Here is a 21436-nt window from a genome sequence, read left to right on the forward strand (position 1 = left end):
ACCCAAACACATAAAATAAGTCAATCTTTTATGTATATGTGTATCTGTATATGTGTATCTGTATGTGTGAGTGAATGTCACGTGTGTGGATGACCACAGTGGGCAGAGCAGGTGTTGTGTCTTCTGAAGCTCAAAGTACAGGCAGTGTGAACCATTTAATGTGGGTGCTGAGAACCTAATTTTGGTTCCCCGGGAGAAGAGCAAGTGTTCTTAACCACTGAGCCATCTTTCTAGCCCTTAAGAGCCATTTTAAAATTGCATTTATTTTCTTTATTTTTGTATACGTGGGGGTAGGGTGGGTGCATCCCAGCCACTGCAGTAGGCTATCTCCTTCCTCCTTGTGGGCTGTGGAGATTGAATCCGGACCCTGCTCTTAATAAATATCTTTCCCCTCTGTCGGAGCCATCTTGCTAGCCTAAGAGATATTTTAAATGTAGATATAAGGCATGAGACACTTGAGAGTAAGGCACACCTGAACATGAGCATGGACAGTCTCGTTTTTATTTATTTAAAATTTTTTATTACATTCATTTGTGTTTGGAGGGGGGGTGTGGACATTGTACAAGTTCTGTCTCGGTTAGGTCTCAGAAACCCAGGACAGAAGGCTGAGGTGCCTAATAATGTATCAAAGCAGATGCTGGCCAGCTTTCCCAAACCACTCAGTACCTGTGGCTCCTCCCAGAATTCCTCACTCCACCCCTTACTCTAAACCTGCAGCACCAATTCTAATTGGTCTTAATAAAAAAAAAAAAAAAAAACCAGAGTCAGATATCAGGGCGAAAGCTGAAAGATCAGAGAAGCAGAGCAGCAGCCACTAGAGAGACTTCTTACTCTAGGAATCCTCAGACTGAAAGAGGCCAAGCTCCTGTCTCCACCCTACCTTATCACTTCCTTTCTCCGCCCAGCCACAGCACTTCCTGTTTCCTCCCTCCAAGTGCTGGGATTAAAGGTGTGTGCCAGCACTTCCTGGCCTCTAGTGGCTAGCTCCGCACTCTGAGCTCCAGGCAAGCTTTACTTATTTGTTAGAGCACAAACAAAATATCACCACATAAACCTTTCCCTCCCAGGGGCTGGGCTTCTGCACCTCATCCTCCCCATCCCTGATCCTGATATAACATCCATTTTGACATGGCCCAGCCTCTTGGCTCCTCCCTTGCTCTCTCATATCATGAGGCTTAGTCTGCTGACCATGTTCAGCGTGGACTTTTCCTCTGCTGCTCTCTCCCTTATATTGACAATAAAGATCTTCTCCATAGTTAGGAGTCATGTCCTCCATTTTTCAGTCTGCTTCTATTACATGGGTCCTGAGGCTTGAACTCAGGTCCTCAGCTGAGTTGCAAGTGTGTTTACTTGCTGAACCATCTCACATGCCCAATTATATATATATTTGGTTTTTTGAGACAGGGTTTCTCTGTGTAGCTTTGTGCCTTTCCAGGCTGGCCTCGAACTCACAGAGATCCGCCTGGCTCTGCCTCCCGAGTGCTGGGATTAAAGGCGTGCGCCACCACCGCCCGGCCCAATTTTATATTCTAAAAAGGGATCTCATATTGCTCAGGCTACCCTCAAGATTGCTATAAACTGAGGCAGGTTTTTACAGAAATTCCTGATCCTCCTGCTTCCTCCTAAATCCTGGAATTATGGGTATGTGGGATCATGCCTAGAGTTTTTTGTTTTGTTTGTTTTTTTGAGGCAGGCTTTCTCTGTGTACCCCTGGCTGTCCTGGAACTAGCTCTGTAGACCAGTCTGCCCTCGAACTCAGAGATCTGCCTGCCTCTGCCTCCTAAGTGCTGGCTTTTTTTTTTTTTTTTTTTTTTTTTAAGATCGGTCTCCAGTATGTATCGCTGGTCTCAATCTTGCTATATTGCTAAGGATGCTGCCAAATTTATTTTTGAAGCCCTGGTCCTCCTGCCTCCTTCTCCCCAGTGCCGGGATTACAGGCGTTAGACAGCATATTTTGGAAGTAGTGTTTGAAATGACACTTGATATTAAAGACTTCTATGTATAGAGTCTTGAGACAGCATCTCAGGCAGAGGAAACAGCAGAGACAGTCCTGAGGAAAGAGGCACACTTCAGTGATCAGAAGGGTTTTGTTTTGTTTTATTTTGAGACAGGGTTTCTCTATGTAGCCCGGCTGTCCTGGAATTCTCTATGAAGACCAGGTTGGTCTTAAACTAAGAGATTGTCCTGCCTCTGCCTCCCGAGTGCTGGGATTAATGGTGTGTGCCACCACGGCCCAGAAATGGTATTTTTAAATGAGGTGTGCAGTTTAACCCATCTACACACTCCCTTAAAACTGACTATAGTGTGAAGGGGCCCCAAAATAGCTTGACCACACAGCAGCCATGACAGGCTTATGGGCCTAGACACAGCTTCTGTGACAGACTTACTGGCAGGCAACACCCAGATCCAGGAAAAGCTTTAAGCTGCTATCATCCAGGGATCCACCCAGGGATGAGGAAGTACCTGACATCCCAAACATTCCAACCATTAGATAAGGTGGCCAGATGTCTTTGAGTCTAGTGCACACCTATTTTTTGTTTTACAGATACCCCTAGACAATTGTCAGCCAATCAGAGTCCTGGACCCTGGAAATCCCCTCACCCCAACCTCTGCTATGATAAAAACTCTACCCCACCTGAGTTCAGGGCTCTCTGCTCTCACAGCTGTGTTGGACAGACAGAGGGACCAAGCTCTGGAGCTTGAAATAAAGGCTCTTTGCTTTTACAAGAGGGATTCGGTCTCCGTGGTGGTCTTTTGGGGGTCGCCATGATCTGGGCATAACATATAGTTTCAGGTATGGTTTACTAAATCAGACTACATAACTTGGACTAAGGAACGGTAGAAGGCTTGGACCAGCTGTTACTAACGGGTCCCTTGGCATATGCCAGCCAATCAAAGGGATTTTTGGGCAGTAGTAACACCTACCTTGCAGCTGAAAGGGAGGAGTGGAGTTTGCCAGCCAATATGAACCTAGAGGCTGCAAATCAATCCAGCAAGAGACACCATAGACAGTCTTTGGACACTGTGGAGCTCCTGGCAGACTCCCAGATGTTAGTTCCTCCATGAGGTAGATATCGAGATAGGGTCTCACTCTGTAGACCAGGCTGGCCTTGAACTCACATATATCTGTAACCTCTGCCGCCCAAGAGCAGGAATACAAGGCATGTGCCACCATGCCTGGCAGTTTAGTTTTTGAAACAGGTCTCACACTGCAGCCCAGGCTGTTCCCAAGCTGGAAGCAATCCTTCTGCCTTGGCTCTCCCAGTGCTAGGATTGCAGGCGTGAGGCATCACACAGCTCAGCAGGACAGTTTCAGCCTTATATTGCACATACTGTGAGTTACATAGCAGGTTTATACTGTGAGCTCCTGGTTGGTCTTGAACTCTGGACCTTCCTGCCTCAGCCTTCTGAGTTCTGGAATTACACTCTTGGGGGACAGATGAAACAATTAATAGATTTGAAACATTTCAAACTTTAGTTTCTTATTGTGTGTGTGTGTGGGCGGGGGAGCGCTCATGAGCCATGTCCACATATGGAGGTCAAAGGACAGCCCTGTGGTATTGAGTCTTCTTTCCTACCTTTGGCTGGGTCTCAGGTTAAACTCAGGTCAACAGGCTTGTGAGGCAAGCACCTTTACCCAAAGAGCTATCTCAGACCACCACCAACAACAACCACCATCACCACCAACCATCACCACCACCACCACCACCATCACCATCACCATCATCACCACCACCATCACCCTGCATGCGCCTTTAAAGCTCCAGGAGATGTTGGGGAAGGAGATGCCGAGCAAAGAGAGAAGGTCAGGCTGCTGAGTCATCAGCGATGGACGTCTAGGAGACTGTGGAGAATGAGAAAAGGAGTGTCTTCAGAGAAAAGAGCGCAGAAGTCCAGACCCCAGAATGTCAGGGCAGCATTCTTCCCAGTTTTGGTCAGTGTCCGGAGAAGAGCTAGCAGAGGGTAAAGGGGAGGTTACACCTTTTGAGACAGAACTCAGAAGATCGGCCAGGCCAGGCTTAGCGGTGGAGCGCTGTGTGAAACTGCTGCTGACGGGATTTGTTGCTGTTGGTGTTTTAATCGATTCATTAATGGATTGTGTGTGGAAGTGTGTGCACATATGAGTGTACAAGCCAGAGGAGGACTTCAGGTGTCTGTCACTCTTCTATCACTGTCCATCTTATTCACTTGAGATGGGGTGGGTCTCTCACTGAAGCTGAAGTTAGCCTGGCAGCCCCAGTGAGCCCCTACTTCTGCCCACCACAGTGCCAGGGTTACAGGCATTCATGATGGCATTTTTGCCTTTGTTTGGGTACTGTGATCTGAACTCAGATTTTACGATTGTGCAGTGATGTTCTTACCCACTGGGCCTAGTTTGAGACAGGGTCTCCGATCACTCAGGCTGGCCTCAATTTCACTTGGTAGCTGAGGATGGCCTTGAACTTCTGATCATCCCTCCTTTAACTGGATGGTGGTGCTGTGGGAAGACTAACGTGTTCTATGCTTGGTCGTTTGTTTGTTTGTTTTGTTGTATTTTTGCCAGACAGGTGGAACGTACCTTTAATACCAGCTTGTAGGGCCCTGGCTCCCCATATTTGAGTAAACTGTTTGCCTGCTTGCCGACCTTGACCAGATGTCCTGCCTATGCTAATTCCCTGCCAGTATCCACCCTCCTGAACGCTTAAGGGAAGTTCCTTGTTTGTGTATCCTGCATATTGGGCGTTAACAGCTTGGATGCAAGAATGTAGAACATTCAGTAGCGAACTTCTGCCCTCCGGGGAACCTCCATTGTGCTGTAAGCCTGTATTTAAGGTTTCCTCCCTCCTTCAATAAACGGCATTCGGCATTCTGCTGTGGTGAATGACTCACTGTCTTTGTCTCTGTTTTTTTTTTTTTTCGATCCACAGTCCCTCGCTTGCACATGGTGAATGGTGAATGGGCGTTATCGCTACACCAGCTGAAGCAGATAGTTCTTATGAGTTCTGAGCCAGCCTGCTCCACATAGTGGGTTCTAGGCCAGCCAAAGCTACACAGTGAGACCCTGACTAAAAGAGAGATTTGTATTTTTAAAATTATGAGTATATGTGTGTATCTGTGTGTATGTACAATGGAGTGCAGGTACCCTTGGAGTCCAGAAGATGGCACCAGATCCCTGGCAGCAGGAGTTACAAGCGGTTGTTAGGATTGCAGAAGTGTGTCATCATGTCTGGCAGTACATACATCTTTTTAAATGAAAACAAGCAAACAAGCCACAAAATAAAGCAAGTAAAGGGTCAATGAGATGGCTCAGTGGGTAGGTAAAGTGCTTGCTGCCAAGCTTGGTGACTTAGGTTTGATCCCAGAGACATGGTGGAGGGAGACGGCTGACTCCACAAACTGTCCTCTGACCCTGTCTACACTCGAGCCATGGCTTGCCTCCTTACTTGGACACAGATAACTAAAACTATAATACAAATTTTTAATTACCATCCAAGCAAGGTGGTGTACACTTTTAGTCCCAGCACTTGGGAGGCAGGTGGATCTCTGTGAGTTTCAGGCCACTCTGGTCTGCATAGTGAGTTCCAGGACTCTATAATAAAATAACAATAACAACAACAATAATAATAATAAACCAAACAACAACAAAACAAGCAGGGCTGGAGAGATTGCTCACTGGTTAGGAGCACTTGCAGCTCTTTGCAGAGGACCCAGGTACTGTTGTGTATTGTTGCTTTTTTTTTTTTAATCTTAGCTCTTTGGGGACCTGCCACCCAGCTACCAAATAAATACACACATGGAAGCTTACTCTTGATTATAAATGCACTGCCTTAGCTTGGCTCATTTCTAGCCAGCTTTCCTTAACTTTAAATTATCCCTTTTACCTTTGGCCTCTGGGCTTTTTCTTTTTCTTGCTTCTGTAATCTTACCTTCACTCTTACTCCGTGGCTGGCTGTGTGGCTGCGTGGCTGACCACTTGCATCCTCCTCCTTCTCCAGATACTTCTTCCTCCCAGATTTCTCCCTCTATATATTCTCTCTGCCTGCCAGCCCCACCTATCCTTTCTCCTGTCTCACTATTGGCCAGTTCTCTATTAGACCATCAGGTTTTTTTTTGACAGGCACAGTAACACAGCTTCACAGAGTCAAACAAATGCAACATAAACAAAAGTAACACACCTTAAGTAATATTCCCCAACAGTTGTGGAATATTTGTTTACACTGTGTGAAGATGTGTTGCTGTGATTGGTTTAATAAAAAGCTGAACAGCCAATAGCTAGGCAGGAGAGGTTAGGTGGGACTTCTGAGCAGAGAGAGAGACTTGGGATGAATCTAGGTGCATGGATTTTGCCAGCAAGATGCAGAGCAAGTCAGGCAAATAGAATGGAGGAGAGGCGAAGAGCCACATGACAAAATGTAGGTGAATAGAAACGGGTTAATTTAAGGTGTAAGATCTAGCTGGAAAAAAGCCTGAGCTAAGGCTGAGCATTTGTAATTAGTAATAAGTCTCCATGTCATTATTTGGGGGCTGGTAGTTCAAAGAAAGTCCAACAAGAAAGACCTACTCCAAGGTGCAGTTCCCAGCACCCACATGGTAGCTCATAAACAACTGAAACTCCAGTTCCAGTGGATGTGACACCTTCTTCTGGCCTTTGAGGGTACCAGGCATGCATGTGGTACACATAAATACATGAAGGCAAAACACTCATACACATAAACTAAAATAGGAAATCTTTTTAAAAACAAACAAAAAAGTAATGGAGTTGGGCATGGTGGTCCTTTCTCATAATCCCAGCCTTCCAGAGTTTGAGGTAAGAGGATTGATTCAAGTATGAGGCTAGCTGGGAATAAGACTGGGCTACACAGTGAGTTCCAGGTCACCCTTGAGAACTTGTCTCAAAAAACAAAAAACAAACAAACAAACAAAACAAAAAAAAAGAAGCGGAGCGGCAGTGGTGCAAGCCTTTATTTAATCCCAGCACCTAGGAGGCAGAGCCAGGCAGATCTCTGTGAGTTCAAGGCCAGCCTGGTCTACAGAGTGAGATCCAGGACAGGCACCAAAGCTACACAGAGAAACCCTGTCTCGAAAAACCAAAACCAAACCAAACCAAACAAAAAAACCCTGAAAAAACAAAACAGATGAGCACGTTTCTTGAATTATAGTGACAAGGACTCGTGTAGGTCCTGTTACCTAACCCAAGTCTCGGTCCTTCCCTCCTGGCTAACTAGGTTCTTCTCCCCGCAGCTGCATGTGTAACCTCCAGGGGGCAGCACCGGCCAGCTCGATTCCAAAGTCCACCCTGAACGCCAACAAAAAGATTTCCTGTCCTGAAAGGGAGGAAAAAGCGAATAAAGGACCAGAAAGGGCTCCTGATGATGACATATGCTCTCAGTCTAGTGTAATGTAAAGGTTTGCCTTTTTTTTGCCTAGAGAATTCAAGCATTCAGCCAGGCTAAATAAAGGCAAAGAGGCCGAGTCAGCGGCAAAAGCCAGCCGGGCCTTTCAGAGGCACCCGTAAGTCACTTTTGTTTGCAGAATCCTCGGGGAGCACGAGGCTGGGGGCTTTAGTTCTCACAGGCTCAAAGCCCAATGTTAAGCAGGTGAATGGAGCTCGGCTCCTGACCCAGGTTTGTCCTTCATCTGAGGGCTGAAGAGATGCTGTCTCTTTTATTTGAGGATGCCCAATCATAAAACGGGGCTAGAAGGGCTTGGAGCTCCGTATCAATGAGGTGTTTGGGGCGCATAATTAATGTTTGCAAAGGCGCCGAGGTCCTTCAGATGAAAAAGCGCCCTGTGCGCGACGCAAGGTGAACCGGTGTTGCTCTGAGGACAGGCATATTTTTGTGGGTGTCGCTGCGGCTGTTATTTGCTGAGGCACTGGAGGAACAAAGTAGGTTAAGATCACGCGGCACCGCCTTCCAACGTGACCTAGAACTGGGCTGCAGGAAACAGGTACAGGCAGACTCACATCAGAAGGTGGAGAGAAATTTCGCAGTAAACGGCAGAGATCCCCAGAGGCTAAATGGTTGGCTTCACCATTGCACAATCGCCTAGAAAAATCTGCTGGGGCCAATTAGAAGAACACACACGGGGCTTCTGGCTTTACAGGAAGGGGACCCATCTCGTTACTCAGCAAACCTCTTCCCTCAGCCTGCCATTGGCTTGTGCAATTTCCTGAGAACTGAGCGTTTGTTTTTAATTAATCCTAAAAGGCCTGGTGCTGGGTAACAGCAGGTAGTCTAATTAAGCATCCCCACGTTGCCACACTTAGGAACACATATGGGAACCCCAAAGAGTTCCTAATGTCTCATTCCTAAATTTAATCCTAAACCGTTCCATAGAATCCTCTTGCGTGACTGGCTAATTCTGTAACATCTTAGTCTCTAGTGGAGAAATGGGAAGATGACGTCGTCCTCGTTGATTCCCTTGCAGGATAGATCAGGACCCAGGCAGGGCTCCTCTGAGGAATAAAGCAGACAGGAAGCAGCCTGCAGACTTCAGCCATAAGGACTCCTTTAGCCCCTGGACTGCAGAAGGATGTGGGAATGCACCGACTTCAGTTGTGTGTGTGTGTGCCTGGGTGTGCCTGGGTGTGCCTGGGTGTGCACACGGGCACCCACAGAGTCAGAAGAGGAAGTCAGGGGTCTTGCTGTATCAGTTTTACCTTACTGGTTTTCTTTTCTTTTCCTTTTTTTTGTTTTGTTTTTTCTTTTATTTTCTCGAGACAGGCTTTCTCTGTGTAACCCTGGCTGTCCTGAAACTCGATCTGTAGACCAGGCTGGCTTCAAACTCACAGAGATCCAGGACTACCAAAAACAAGAAGAGGAGGTTTGGGGTGTAGTTCAGTTGCCAAACATGCACAACACCCTGGGTTCCATTCTGAGGGCCATATAAACTGGGCATGGGACTCCAAAGGTCACCCGAGGTTCCATATAGAGTTCAGAGCCAGCCTAGGCTACATGAGACATTGTCTCAAGAAAGAGGACATAGAAGATAGCTGCCATGTGTCAAGCAGGGTCAGTGTGCTCTGGGACTTAATTTCTGAGGCTCTCGTGTTCGTGATTGGTTTAAAAGTCTTTCCAATCTTTAATATGCTTTTGTCAATTCTGTTTATAGGGCCAGACTCTTTTTTTTCTTCTTTGCTATGTGCCCATGGTACTTGTATGTGCAAACGCACACATGTGAGGGTGTACACATGCCTGTGAAGGCCAGAGGATAACCTTGGTGTCGTTCTTTAGGAATGCTGTGTCTACTTTTAATGAAATCATTATCATCGTGTGTGTGTGTGTGTGTGTGTGTGTGTGTGTGTGTGTGTGTGTAGATGTGTGCATGCCATGGTGTGTACAGAGGTCAAAGGACAACTTTCAGGAGTCAGTTTTCTCCTTCCACCATAGGATTCAGGATTAAACTTAGGCTGCACCCTTGGTGTTTGAGAGAAAGTGTGTGTCAACACACCCTGCATTTCTACCTGGGTCTTAGGGATGGAACAGCCGCCCCACTCGAAAGCTAAAAGCTTCACTACCTGAGCCTTCTCCTCAGCTAGAGCCAAACTATCCTAAATATTGCCCTCTGTCTTCTAGTTTCGAACAAATTGACAGATCTTTCCAGATTAGTATATCCCTCTAATCTAAAAAAGAAAAAAATGCCGGGCGGTGGTGGCGCACGCCTTTAATCCCAGCACTCGGGAGGCAGAGCCAAGCGGATCTCTGTGAGTTCGAGGCCAGCCTGGTCTCCAAAGCGAGTTCCAGGAAAGGCGCAAAGCTACACAGAGAAACCCTGTCTCAAAAAAAAAACCAAAAAAAAAAAAAAGAAAAAAAGAAAAAATAAATCCATATATGGAGTCAGGGAACCCAGTGGATGGTCTGTCTCCGCATGCTCTGTAACACATGGACATTATTCACATTTTCACATAAACAGCTGAAATTTAAATAACATTTCTGTCATGATAAAAGCATTTTTACAGGGCTGGAGAGATGACTCAGAGGTTAAGAGCACTGGCTGCCCTTCCAGAGGTCCTGAGTTCAATTCTCAGCAACCACATGGTGGCTCACAATGAGATCTGGTACCCTCTTCTGGCATGTGGGCAGAACACTGTACATAATAAATATTTTAAAAAAGTATTTTTACATGCATTGTCTCATTTGACTAGATTAAAAACCAAAAAACAGCCCTTTCTCCTCATTGGCCGTCCGAAGGCAAAATGGGTCACCAGCAGCTCTACTGGAGTCATCTGCAGAAGTTCGGCCAGGGTTCTCGCTCTTGCCGCGTCTGCTCTAACCGCCACAGTCTGATCCAGAAATACGCCTGAACATGTGCCGTCAGTGTTTCCGCCAGTACGCGAAGGACATAGGCTTCATTAAGTTGGACTAAGCGACCTTGAATGGATTATTCAAGACTCTCCACAATGAAACAGATCATGCTAGTCTTTGTACATAAATAAAAATGAAGACCTTCAAAAAAAAACCAAAAAAACAAAAAACAAAAAAACCAAACTCCTGTGGGGTAATTGATAATTACAATACATAGAGTATAAAGCTGTCATTTTTGTGGAGACAGGTAATCTCATGTAGGTCAGGTTGGCCTGAAACTTACTGTGGAGTTGAAGGTGGTCTTGAATTCTTGATTCTCCTGCTCCAGTCTCTGTCTTAGGGTTTCTATTGCTGCACTGAAACACCATGACCAAAAGGCAAGCTGGGGAGGAAAGGGTTTATTTGGCTTACACTTCCACGTCCACAGTCCATCACTGAAGGAAGCCAGGACAGGAACTCAAAAAGAGCAGGAAGCCGGGCGGTGGTGGCGCACGCACGCCTTTAATCCCAGCACTCGGGAGGCAGAGCCAGGCGGATCTTTGTGAGTTCGAGGCCAGCCTGGTCTCCAAAGCGAGTTCCAGGAAAGGCGCAAAGCTACACAGAGAAACCCTGTCTCGAAAAACCAAAAAAAAAAAAAAAAGAGCAGGAACCTGGAGGTAAGGCCTTGGAGGAAAGTTGCTTACTGGTCTGCTCCCCATGGCTTGCTCAGCCTGTTTTCATATAGAACCCAGAACCATCAGCCCAGGGATGGCCCCACCCATAATGGGCTGGGCCCTCCCACATCAATCACTACACTAATTAAAAATATGCCCTGCAGGCTTGTATACAGCTCAGTCTTAGGGAGAAGTTTTCTTTTCTCTCTCTTTCTCTGTGTAGCCTTGGCTGACCTGGAACTCTCTCTGTAGACCAGACTGGCCTTGAACTCACAGAGATTTGCCTGCCTCTGCCTCCAGAGTGCTGGAATTAAGGGTGTACACCATTATCACGTGGCTTGGAGGTACTTTCTTTCTTTTCTTTTCTTTCTTTTTTTTTTTTTTTTTTTTTTTTTTTGGTTTTTTCGAGACAGGGTTTCTCTGTGTAGCTTTGCACCTGTCCTGGAACTCGCTTTGGAGACTAGGCTGGCCTCGAACTCACAGAGATCCGCCTGGCTCTGCCTCCCAAGTGCTGGGATTAAAGGCGTGCGCCACCACCGCTGGCTGGAGGCACTTTCTTATGTGAGGTTCCCTCTTCTCAGATGAGTTTAGCTTGTGTCAAGTTGACATAAAACTAGCCAGCACCGTGTCCCACATACTGGATTACAGACATGCACTGACATACTCAACTGTGTTGTTTTATCATCACAGCGGCTGCACCTGAATCTACTGCTGTTTCAGCTACTTACTGAGGCTCCACAATCACTACCCCACTGCTGCCTCTGCAGCCAAATGTCCTTTTAACTAAGTCTGTGTTGTTCTGTTTACCAATAAAGACTCAGGAGTCAGATGCTGGGGTGAAAACCTGCTAGCTCAGAGAGGCTGAGGAGCAACCAGCTGACCTTCCTCCTTAGCTGGCAACCCAGCAAGAGAGCATCTCTCTCACTGACTCAAACCAAAAAGGATCACCAAATTCCCTCCCTACTACTTCCGGTGTGCTTCTCCATCCGTTTTCCTGACTCTGTCTACTTCCTGTCAACTAGTTGCTGGCTCCAACTCTTGACCCAAGGTTTTATTGAATTAGTGTGAACTCAGGGTTCACAGTGTGATCAAACATCTTGCAAGCAACACAGCTGCAGTATGGGGCTTTTGTTTGTCTGTTTTGTTTTTATTTATTTGTTTGAGATATAACCTTTGAAAATTATTATTATTTTATGTGTATGAGTATTTTGCCTGAATCTGTATATGTGCACCCTAAGTATACCTGGTACCTGTGGAAGCTAGAGGAAGGCTTCGAATCACCTGGAGCTGGAGTTATACAAAATTGTGAGCTGCCGTGTAGTTGCTGGGAATCAAATTTGGGTCTTCAGAAAGAGCTCTTAACTGCTGAGCCATCTCTCCAGCCTGAGATATATAGTCTTATGTAGCCCAGGCTGGTCTGAAACTCGGTGTATAGCTAAGGATGGAATCAAACTCTGGTCCTCCTGCACTAGCCTTCTAACTTCTGAGTGCTGGGATGATAAGGGTGCGGCACAAGGTCTGGTTTATTTATTTATTTCTTTTCTTGTTTTTTGAGACCGTCTTATGTAACCCAGGCTGCTACCCTGAAGCCTGTCATGTAGCCCAGGCTGCTACCCTGAAGCCTGTCATGTAGCCCAGGCTGGCTGTTTTTCCTTCCCTAGCGCTGGTATCACAGGCTGCACCATACGCAGGACAGATAATGGACTCTTTTCTAAAATCCAATGAAGATTCAATGAGTAACCACTGTTTGCCGGGCATTGGTATAGAAGATGATCATTTCATGTGGAATAAAACACACCAAAACACAGCCAAAAACACTTACATAACCTTCCCGGGCTGCAAAATGGGACTCCAGCTCCTTTGATAGGGTGCTGAAGTTGGAGGAATGAAGTCATAATGATCGTGACTCTTTCTTAGCCAATTAGTGTCATTTCTTGCATAGACTCACGCAAGCACATCTGCTTGCCAGCATCTGTTTCAATGTATCCGGCTTCCAGTGCTCCACTAGAGTGCTATTTATATTCCCATCTGAGAGCAGTCTACTCAGGCAGGCATCTCTTAAGACACGGAACATGGAACATGCAGCTAACTCTTTCCTCGCTCTCACTCAGACCCACTTCCTTTGTCAGCAGAAGTGCTGTATAAATGCATTGTGTTTCTTTTGCCTTAAAAGCAAATGAGCCACATAATGGTGGCATACATCTTTAATCCCAGCACTCAGGAGGCAGAGGCAGGTGGACGACTCTCTGTGAGTTCTAGGACAGCCAGGGCTACACAGAGAAACCCTGTCCTAGAAAATCAGAAAAATAAAAATAAAAAAACAAATAAATGCCTATAATTGTAACTACTCCAGAGGCTGAGGTAAGAGATTACTGTTCAGGGGCTGGAGAGATGGCTCAGTGGTTAAGAGCACTGACTGCTCTTCTAGAGGTCCTGAGTTCAATTCCTAGCACCCACAGGGCAGCTAACAACTATCTGTAACTCCAAGATCTGACACCCTCACACAGACATTCATGAAGGCAAAATACCAATGAAAATAAAATAAAAAATAAATTAATTAAAAAAATAAATTAATTAAAAATAAAAATAAATTAATTAAAAATAAAAATAAATTAATTAAAAAAAACCCTCCTACTGTTCATAGGAGTTTGACACTGGCCTGGGCGACATAGCACAAGACAACTCCACCCACAACAGCAGAAGAAACAGAAAAGCAGGCACATGGAGGCTAGTACAGGAGGATCCAGTTCAAGGCTACTGGGCTATAAAACAAACAAACATTAAAAACAAACTTCACCACCACCACCGAAATACATCCCCAGCCCTGACAATTTTTATTTTTTCTCTTTTTGGAAACAGGGTCTTTTTTTTTTTTTTTTTTTTTTTTAACTTTATTCTATGTGCCTTGGTGTGAAGGTGTCAGGTCTCCTGGAACTGAATTTACAGACAGTTGTGAGCTGCCATGTGGGTGCTGGGAATTGAACCCAGGTCCTCTAGAAGTGCAGCCCAGCCATCTCTCCAGCCCCAGAAACAGGGTCTTCCTATGAAGTATCTATTGCCTCACTTTTATGGCAATCCTACTTCAGCCTCCCCAGGACTGGGATTATGGGTATTTGCTGCTGCTACACTCTGATTTATTCTAACAATTTTTATGCTTTTTAGCAAACCCCTGTCAACAAATTATTTATTCAACAAATGCAGAATATTATCCAGAGATGTTTAGCATGAAGAGCATACTATATGCAAATTCATTTAAATAGCTTATCTCTAAAACCAAAAGTTGGTCCAGTTTCTTCAGAAGGCCAAATCACAGATGGTTAGAAAACATCTGGGATGTTCTTTGCACACATGGTTTCAATTACCCCAATATAATGGATATCACATTTTTTTCTCTTATTTTTGAAAGGAGACATAAACCTTTAACATTTTTCCAATATTTCTCTTGGTCCTTTTAAGGAAGCAGGATTTTCATTATTAAAACCTCCACTAAGGTTCCAGGACAGCAAGAACAGTTATACAGAGGAACCCTGTCTCAAAAACAAACAGACAAAGGAAAACCTCCACAAAGCAAAGATGTACTCAGAGCATCACAGATGCATTTGCGTCAATTAACTGGCTTGTTAAAGAAGTAGGCTTTCAGCCGGGCGGTGGTGGCGAAGAGCCAGGTGGATCTCTGTGAGTTCGAGGCCAGCCTGGTCTACTACAGGGTGAGTGCCAGGAAAGGCACAAAGCTACACAGAGAAACCCTGTCTCGAAGAACAAAAACAAACAAACAAGCAAAAAGAAGTGGACTTTTGTTCATTTTTAGTGTGTGTGTGTATGGGGGGGGGGGAAGGCACTCACATGCTCTCATACCATAACGTGTGTAGGTCACAGGACAATTTGGAGGAGTCACTTCTAGCTTCCATCTTGCTTCTTATTTATGTTGCTGTGGCTGCACTCTCCAGGCCAGCTGACTTCTGTCTCCGTCTCCTATTTCCCCCTAGGGGTAATGGGATTACAGACGCTTGTCACCAAATCCAGCTGCTTACATGAGTCCAGGCGGCTTCTGTAGCTAGTACTTTTACTACCCACTGTCTTTTTCTTTGTTTGTTTTTATAAGACAGGGTTTCTCTGTGTAACAGTCCTGGCTGTCCTTTTTGATTAGACAGAAAAGGGGAAATGCTATGGGATGATGCTCTTGTACACTGGTTAACGGGGACTGGGGGGGTCCAGCCCCTCGATAGTCCCCTCCCAGGGTCTGGGAAGAATCTACAACCAGCTGATAATTAATCTTTGATGAGAAGAAATGAATCTATGTACACGAAACTCCTTAGTCCATATACTTTATTAATGTGTCAGGTACAAGCTTATATTCTGCTCTCATACATAGCTCCTTCTAGGTTCTCATCCATCTAGTTCTTTCCCAAATCAGCTCCTCTCCCATCTCCTTCTCTCTCATCTTGTTCTTCCCCATCTGGCTCTTCCTCATCTTCCATCTCATTCCTCTAGTACTCTCTTCTAGCCCTTCAATCTAGTTCTTCCCCAGCTCAGTTTGTTCCTCTCAAGTTCTTACCCATATAGTTCTTCCACTCTCTTTTCTCTTCTCTGTCCTCCATGTGTCCTGGAAGTCCTGGTATATATACACTTACAAGCAGTATTCCCTAAGCAGTGCAAAACCAGGCTTCCAGGGTCAAATGGAGGGGTGATAAGAATCACATAGGGAGGCAATAACCGTTAATTATCATTTGCAACCCCAAAGGGAAGTGACCAATGGGGAAATGAATTAACAAAAGGCTAAATTCAGGTAATATCTAAGAAGAGAGATCTTATGTACTCAACCATAATCTTAAATGCGATTAGTAGAAAATGTTAAGGATCTATAAGTTGCTAGGTCAATGGGAGACAATAAAACTGTCTTCTTTTTTCCTGTGGCTCCTATCTGTCCAAGCTATCTACCATTTTTCTGCAGGGTGGGGGAAAGTGTGCTTAGTCGCTAGGCAACCTGTACAGCTAGATGCCTCTGGTGATAGTTAAAGGGAGATCTGGAATTAGAGGTAAGGTTTGGGAAAGCAGGAAGTAAAGCTTAATTGGCACATCCGCCAGGCCTTCTCAAATGGGTAGCTTGGATATTTAAGTCTGTTCTTAGAGAGTACAGGGGTATCTCTGATAAGGTACTTTCCTCCATCTGGGGATGGACCTGGCCGGATGCTGCCAATGATGATAATTACAGGGAGGCTTGAACTGGGGTTCTGGCTGAGCATAGCTGTCAGCACAGAAAGTTATCTAAATATTCCTAGAAGTGGTTAGGTAAGGAGTTAGCGGTCTATAAAGTTAGTAAGGCTGTAAGAAAGGAGGGTCTGAGCTAAATTCTGTAAAGCTATTATTTAATGTCCACCTGACCTAGGTAGTGTCTCCTTGTGGAATTTACCTTAAATCAGGAGACTTGTTACTACTATTAGTCCTTGAGAGTGGCTAAAGGAGATATCTGATTCCAGAGAAAGCCTTTCCTGAGGCTGTTCTCCAAATACCTGGAATGTGTATGTCCAGAGAGTGATCAGTCCACACTGTTAGCCCTTCTTAGGGAAAAGTCAATTGGGAAAACTATGAAGGCACACATGATTTTCATAACAGAAGACAGCTGATATATAACAAGCCAAGTAACACCAAAAGCTCCTTGGAATTTGGCTTCCTCTGGAGGAAATCCTTGATCCCTCCAGGTAGTGACTTTGCCATAACCAGCTGAGTTCTTATGATATATTCCTGCAGCACGCAGCAACTGGTTTAATAAAACACTGATTGGCAAGCTGGGTGGCGATGGCACACACCTTTAATCCCAGCACTCAGGAGGCAGAACCAGGCAGATCTCTGTGAGTTTGAGGCCAGCCTGGTATACAGAGTGAGATCCAGGACAGGCATCAAAACTACATGAAGAAACCCTGTCTTGAACACCCCACCCCACCCCTGCAAAAAAAAATGCTGATTGGTCAGTAGCCAGGCAGGAAGTATAGACGGGGCGAGCAGACTAGGAGAATGCTGGGAAGAGGAGGGGCAGAGTGAGGAGTTGCCAGCCAGACACAGAGGAAGCAAGATGACAAGGCAGAACTGAGAAAAGGTACCTACCGAGCCATGAGGCTAAACATAGGTAAGAATTATGGATTAATTTAAGTATAAGAGCTAGTCAGTAATAAGCCTGAGATAATGGCCAGGCAGTTATAATTAATATAAGCTTCTAAGTGATTATTTTATAAGCACCTGCGGGACCGTAGGGGCCGGGTGGGACTGGAGAAAACTTTCAACTACAAGAGGCTGATGCCATGGGCCTTCTCTGACAGCTCTGTTTGTTTTTTGTTTGTTTGTTTGTTTGTTTGTTTGAGACAGAGTCTTACTCTGTAGACCAGGCTGGCCTGGAACTCACAGAGCTCTGCTTGCCTCTGCCTCTCCAGTGCTTGAATTAAAGGTGTGTACCTCCACCAGACATTATTCCTAATTTTTGAGACAGGACCTGTCAGTTCATCAAGCTGTCTGGCCAATGAGCTGTGATATATCTTCCTGCAGTGCCCCTCCCCCGTGGTCATCCACTCCTCCTCTCCCTGCCCCTCCCCCAGCACTGTTCACAGAAGGGAGCTGCTCTGCTTTCCTTTTACAAGAGTGTTGGGCATCCAAACCCAGGTCCGCATGTTTGTGCAACTGGCACTTTATTGAGTCATTTTTTCCTTAGGTTTTTTTTTGAGACAGGGTCTCACTACGTAGCCCTGGCTGTCCTAGAACTCTCTCTGCAGACCAGGCTGGCCTCGAACTCACAGAACTCCACCTGCCTCTGCCTCCAGAGTGCTGGGATTAAAGGCAAGCACCACCACCCCCTGGCTGGGAAGTGGTCTTTTAAAAACAAGAGCAAGCCAGGCACAGTGGCACACACCTGTGAACCCAGTGAGTGGGAGGCAGAGGCTGGGGGAAGATCTCTGAGTTCAAGGCCAGCCTGGAGTTCCCAGACAATCAGGGCTACATATCGAGGCCCTGTTTCAAAAAAAAAGCCAGAGAAAATGCGCACTCTAGCTGTAGTGGATCTAGACCATATCCTGAGGGTGGAACATTCCTTCCAGCCTGGCTCCTGCGCTGGTGCATGTACTTTTTTTTTAAATTGAAGGTACTTCCCAGTATTACAGGCTCTGGCATCCTTCTTTCCAAGTCCCTCTGTACAACTTTTTTAAAAGAAAATTTGGGGGTGGGTGGGAGCTGAGTATGGTGGCACACACCTTTAATCCCAATAATCTGGAGGCAGAGGCAGGCAGATCTCCGTGAGTTCAATGCCAGCCTTGTCTATACAGGGAGTTGAAGCCAGGCCTAGATAGTGAAACCCTATTTCAAACAAAATCCAAAATCAAAGATATTTCTTTTTTTTTCTTTCTTTCTTTTCTTTTCTTTTTTTTTTTTTTTTTTTTTTCGAGACAGGGTTTCTCTGTGTAGCTTTGGAGCCTATCCTGGAACTCACTCTGTAGACCAGGCTGGCTTCGAACTCCCAGAAATCCTGCTGCATCTGCCTGGCAAGATATTTTATTTTTATGTATGTGTCTGTGTGTATGTATTCACACATGCAGGCAGGTGCCCTTGGAAACCCGAAGACGGTCTTAGAGTCCCTAGAGTGGGAGTTAGAGGGTTGTGAGCCCCCGACCATGGTGCCAGGTCCTCTGACTTCTCTGATGGAACCATCCAATCACTTTCCCCTTCAATCCATCCCAATGAAGGTCTCTAAAAGCCATCACCTTCCCTTTGCTAATGCCACCCTCATTTCCAGGCAGCAGCGTCTCTGTGTCATTCCACAGCGGATGCTGCTCTGTCTTCTCCTTCCGCTGGCTCTCTGGACCCTGCTCTCTACAGCGTTTCTACGTCCCTTGCTCCTCCCAGCCAGTTCTGCTGATCGCTATCTTCCGTACCTCTCAGTGTGCGCTGCTCCAGAGGTTCCCTTCATCTATCTAGTTTATGAGCTCACTCAGTTCCCAGGCCTTAAGTGCTATCTATACCTGGAGAACTCATCCGGACACACTCCAAATACACCCAAGCCTAAGGATGTTAGATGCAGGGTGGGGTGGGGGTGTGTCCCTGTGACTCCCGAAGCCAGCAGATTAACAATCCACAGAAGGCAAGAAGGGAATTTGGTTCAATATGACTAAGTAGCTGGTGTTGGTTCAAACTTCAGCAGTCTTGACCCCGGGTAGCTTATTTTAGGCATTTTTAAGCATAGCACAATTTGGTGAAAATTTTCCTGGTGATAATTAACTCAAAGCTTAAGACCTGACTACATCCAAACTCTTTGTAAAGTACATGTGACATCTTCCATAAAGATAGGTTCTATAGATTGACGAGTTCAAGACAAGGGTCTGAGAGAGGATCTGGTATGGGCTCAGCAAAGGTCACCAGGCTATTAACCACACCCGCTCCCAGTCTTCTGGGCAGATAATAGGTTATGCGTCCCTCCCTTTGAACAAATAGCCTTGTATGTTTTCATATTCTTGCTTCCTCTAGTGCTTATCTGTGAGCACAAGGACCCCCTTGCCTTCCAGTAAGAGGACACCAAGTTGGCAAAGGATGATGGCTATGAAGGTGGTCCTAAAACTGGGCATCATGGCCCATGCACTAAGGCCCAGCACTACGCAGGAGCATCTTTGTGAGTTCTGGGCCTGTCTTGTCTACAAAGCATGTTCCAGGGATACATAGAGATCCTGTTTCAAAAAGCCAAGGGGAAAAAAAAAAAAAAGAGATATCCCATAAAGGCATCCATGCCATTTCAGTTTGAGAAGTGGTTTTATGATGCTTCAAATAAGACAAAATTAATAACCCTTCTTGGAATGTGTCCCTCCCATTAAGTGAGGCATGAATTTGTGCTTATATGAAAGACATATACACATAACATGTAAAAGGGACATATACACATGTATGGAATGGAACTTATTTCAGAGCCTGGTGTGGCCATGCACATCTATAATCCTGACACTTGGGATACAAGGCAGGGAGGCTCAGTTCAAGGTCAGGACAAGTTTGAGAGGTCCTCAAGTTGTAACATGCAACATATCCTATGTGCTCTTGCTTGCTTGTGTTTTTCAAACACTATTGCTGTATGCAGCTTATGTTCCTACTTGAAGGCTCTGACTAGAGCGTCTTCCCTAGACATCCACATGACTGCTCCCTTAGCTCCTTGTTAATAAGGCTTACCTTCAAGACCATTTAAAATTACAGAGCACGATTTACCTCTTATCCATCTTTTTTGTTTGTTTTTTTTTGGGGGGGGGCAGGGTTTCTATGTTGCCCTGGCTGTCCAGAACTCGATCTGTAGACCACAGAGATCTGCCTGCCTCTGCCTCCCGAGTGTTGGGATTAAAGGTGTGCATCACCACACCAGGCCTCCTCTGTATTCTTCACCCTAGCACTTTTTTTGGGAGGTGGGGGAAAGGATACAGGGACTCAGACCCAGAGCGGTGAGCACTGCAGCCTACCAGTGAGCCACCTCTGTGGCCCACCTCTGTGTTCTCATTTCCTTGTTCTGTGTTTGTGGCCTCCTCCCACTCCCCACTGAGAGACTCCCCCTAATAGATCTCTGTTGTACTTTTATGCAGTGATGTATTCGGAGCACCAACAGGACCAGGAACATGGTGGATGCTCACAGGTTATAAACAAATGAATTAAAATCTTGCCTTTTAGAGGGAGCAGAAATGGCCTGGTGTTCAAGGGCACTGGTTGCTTTCCCAGAGGACCTAGCTTTGGTTCCCAGCACTTACATGCTGACAACCTTCTAACTCCAGTTCTGGGGGTCTGATCCCAATCCTCTGTCCTCCATGGGCACTAGGTACACCAGTGGTGCACATACACACACATGCAGACAACACACGGACACACACAAGAAACAGCGTTTAGAAGTACGTGGTATATTACCCACTTGACGACCGAAGCTACGGGATTTTGCTCTAGGGATGACCATCTGCGCTCAGACAGGACAAACCCATGCTCTCCTGGGTGTTTTTAATATTTATAGATGTGTTCCTGTTATCCTGAGAAGCAAACTGCTGCCTATTAAAGATTTATTCCTTAACTTCAGTACTTCTGAAGTGCAGGGGAGCATTTTACAACAGAATGTTTTGCCTCAGAGGGGAAAAACTATTACAGCCTGTAGGAGGAGTATTAAGGCTGCCAAAAATATTGAAGGACTTCCCATGTAACGAGGATCTCTAAAAAGCTCGTTTATCTTGAGCAGGAAAAGGTTGTTATTGTTATAGTTTTAAATTCCCTCCTCTGCCTGATTTGGCATGAAAAGTTGTCTTTCCCTAGAATAATGAGGAATAAGTGTTTCTAATGTTCAAAAGCACACAAAATTTCACCGCTGCAAAGAGAGAAAGGCATGAGCCAAAGGACACAGCATTTCTGCTCCTGAAGGCTGTCTTAAGAAATGGGGGACAGGGGATGCAGAGGTGGGTCAGTGATTAAGAGCTCTCTCTACCCTTCTACCCCTGCTCAAGACAGTGGTTC

The 21436-nt window shown here is 45.6% G+C and overlaps 1 protein-coding gene and 1 pseudogene across 1 annotated transcript in view; one reads left to right on the forward strand and one right to left on the reverse strand.

Annotated features, from left to right (window-relative positions):
* The window catches only part of LOC128097688 (translation initiation factor IF-2-like), a 51124-nt gene that overhangs the window by 13693 nt on the left and 15995 nt on the right, over positions 1-21436 (reverse strand). The window lies entirely within an intron of this gene.
* On the forward strand, positions 9845-10434 carry LOC128097689 (40S ribosomal protein S29-like; annotated as a pseudogene).

Source organism: Peromyscus californicus, unplaced genomic scaffold, assembly GCF_007827085.1.
Source record: "Peromyscus californicus insignis strain IS unplaced genomic scaffold, ASM782708v3 Scaffold_5__1_contigs__length_169319896, whole genome shotgun sequence".
Lineage (NCBI taxonomy): Eukaryota > Metazoa > Chordata > Mammalia > Rodentia > Cricetidae > Peromyscus > Peromyscus californicus.